Source organism: Mus caroli, chromosome 4, assembly GCF_900094665.2.
Source record: "Mus caroli chromosome 4, CAROLI_EIJ_v1.1, whole genome shotgun sequence".
NCBI lineage: Eukaryota > Metazoa > Chordata > Mammalia > Rodentia > Muridae > Mus > Mus caroli.
The window spans coordinates 90366159-90369117 of NC_034573.1; the positions used below are offsets into that span (position 1 = coordinate 90366159).

The 2959-nt window shown below is 47.8% G+C and overlaps 1 pseudogene; it reads right to left on the reverse strand.

Moving 5' to 3' along the window:
• Positions 1 to 1765: 1765 nt before the first annotated feature.
• On the reverse strand, positions 1766 to 2330 carry LOC110293682 (annotated as a pseudogene).
• Between the last annotated feature and the right edge of the window lie 629 nt (positions 2331 to 2959).

Consider the following 2959-nt stretch of genomic DNA (forward strand, 5'->3'; position numbering starts at 1 on the left):
CAGATTTTAGTACAAATGCTTTGAGCTTGTCCCCATATTTAACACTATTTTGACTGTAGCTTTGTGTTTATAGCCTTTATTGTCTTGTGGTCTCTGTCTCTCTCTCTCTCCCTCCCTCCCTCTCTCCCTCTCTTTCTCTCTCTCTCTTTCTTTTCGATGAATGACATTTATGTACAATGTCAATTTAGCCCCCTCCTGTTATTGTTGGTTCAAATGTTGTCAAGGGAAAAGAATACAAAACTAAACTTACAATTTACCACATTCCAGAATCTAGTTTGTTTTCTTTTTTATCTGAATACAGTTTCCCCTATGTCTACTCTTCTTAATTGCATCCCAGCCTATCTCCCATCCAGATTTACTCCATTCTTTCTCTCATTAGAAAAGAACAGGTGAAATACTCAACAAAGGGGAGAGAGAACCTGTAGAGCCCACCTCCAGTAGATAGGCACAGCCCCCAGTCGAGGGGTGGGGCCACACACCCATCTCAATTTTTAAACCCAGAATTGTTCCTGTCTAAAGAAAATGCAGGGACAAAAAAATAGAGCAGCGACTTCAGGAAAAGCCATTCAAAAACTTCTCCACCTAGGGTTTCATCCCATCTGCAGACACCAAACCCAACACTGTTGCTGATGCCAAGAAGTACTTGCTGACAGGAGCCTGGTATAGCTGTCCCCTGAGAAGCTTCTGACCAATACAGATGAAGATGCTCACAGTCAAGCTTCGGCCTGAGCCCGCAGACCCTAATGGAAGAGTTAGGGAAGGACTGAAGAAGCTGAAGAGGATTGCAACCCCATAGGAAGAACAACAATATCAACTAACTGGACCACTCAGAGCTCCCAGGGACTAAACCACCATCCAAAGAGTACACATGGAGAGACCCATGGATCCAGCTGCATATGTAGGAAAGGATGGCCTTGTTGGTCGTCAATGGGAGGGGAGGCCCTTGGTCCTGTGAAGGCATGGTTCCCCAGCATAGGGGATGCTAGAGCAGAGAAGCAGGAGTGGGTGGGTGGGCAGAGGAGCACCCTCATAGAAGCAGGGGAGAGGAAGATGGGTTAGGGTGTTTGCAGAGGGGAAACCGGGAAGGGGGATAACATTTGAAATGTAAATAAATAAAATAAGCAATAAAAAAAAGAAAAGAAAAGAACAGGCTTCTAGGAAATAACAACAAAACATAACAAAATAAAACATAAGAAGATAAAGCAAAAACAGTGATATGTGTTTTTTGTTTGTTTGGTTGGTTGGTTGGTTGGTTTGGTTTGGTTTGGTTGAGACAGGAGGTTTTATTGATGCTGATGGGGCCCTGAGTCAGTCAGCAGGCACACATAAGTCCTGGGCAAATGGGGCATGTTAGGGCACATTTTTCTTCTTAGGATTCTGTGGCTTCTCCTTTGGGGGAGGGAGAGAACATCTTGGAGAGCCTAGCTAGTCCAAGAGCTAAGGCAGCAAGAGGGTAGAGCCCCTGTCTTAGGAGGCATCACAACAGGCAGCAACAACTTTGTGAGAAGCTGGATGAACTGGTCAGTAGCAGGGAATGGAGGCGAGCACCGGGTTGGCCTCTTAGAAAGGTCAGTCTGACTTAGGTGAACTCAAGTGGGGCCCAAGCCCCTTTCCCTGTGTACCTCCTTAAGGAATAAAAGACATTCAGAGAGTTCCCAGGCAAGGGGTACCAGAATTAGTCCTTAAGGCACAGTTAGAGGCAGACAAGGCACCTAGGCACAGTTGGTGGGGGGACAAGGGATAGCCTCCAAGCTGAGCACCAGGGTCACAAGAGGATGCAGGATGGCTCAGGCTTTATCGGTGTTGGGTTGAGCACCGCCTGGACAGCCTCTACAAACACCACCTTGATGCTGTCTTGCTGCAGTGCTGAGCACTGGAGGTAGTGCCCAGCATGGATCTGCTTGGCCAGTGCCTAACCCTGCTGTGGAGTGATGGGCGCTTGACCCTGCTCCTTGAGGCACGGTAGGGTATCAGACTGGGCTCTCGGGTTCTTCTTGGTGCCCAGGAGGATAGGCATGTCAGGGCAGTGGTGACACGCCTCTGGGTGCCATTTGTGCCTCACGTTCTCATAGGACGGTGGACTGGCAGTGGAGAAACAGATGACGAAGACGTTGGTCTGAGGGTAGGAAAGGATGCGGAGGCGGTCATAGTCCTCCTGGCCACAGTGTCCCACAGGTTTAGGTTCATGGTGCGCCCAATCAACCGCACTCTGGGCCCTGTAATTGTCGAACACAGGGAGATGTATTCCTTGGAGGAAGGCATTAGTTGTATAGCAGATGAGAAGACCTTCGGGACCCATCACCCACCACCACCCAATTGATGCTCTGCATTGTGTTGTAAAGTTACTATCCTGGAGGCAGTGTCTCCTCTCTCTTCTGGGCCCTACTTGAAGTAGTGACCTGATGCCCTCACTGCAGCGGGGGAGCTGGAGAACACGTTTCTTATATTCAAAGTTTCTTCCATGGTTTTATCATAAAGAGATGTTGGATTTTGTCAAACGCCTTTTCTACATCTATGAATATAATCACGTAATTTCTATCCTTAAGTATATTTACATAATACATTACGTTTATTGACTCACATTAGTTGAGTGAGCATCCACTCATCCCTGGAAGGGAATGAACTCACTGACGGACGGCGAATGATCTTTTTGAGGTGAGAAACCGCAACTCTGAAGGAGCCATGGTGTATGGAGAAGGAACAGGTGCTCAAAAATATCAACACATTTACCTGAAGCCACAGCGGGGCGGGGGAGGGGTGCTGGATCAGCCCGAGTCTACAGCTAAAAATATTCCTCTATTCCTTCCCTGCATTCTCCATAAAGGAGGGAGCTAGCTGGAAGGAAGGGCAGAATTTAAATGCATTCCTACAAGTGAAACCCCAGGAAGCTGAGGAGTTGCCCCCTGAGTGCAGAGTCTGATTATCTCCCTGTGATAGGCCACTCCTGAGACAGAACTAA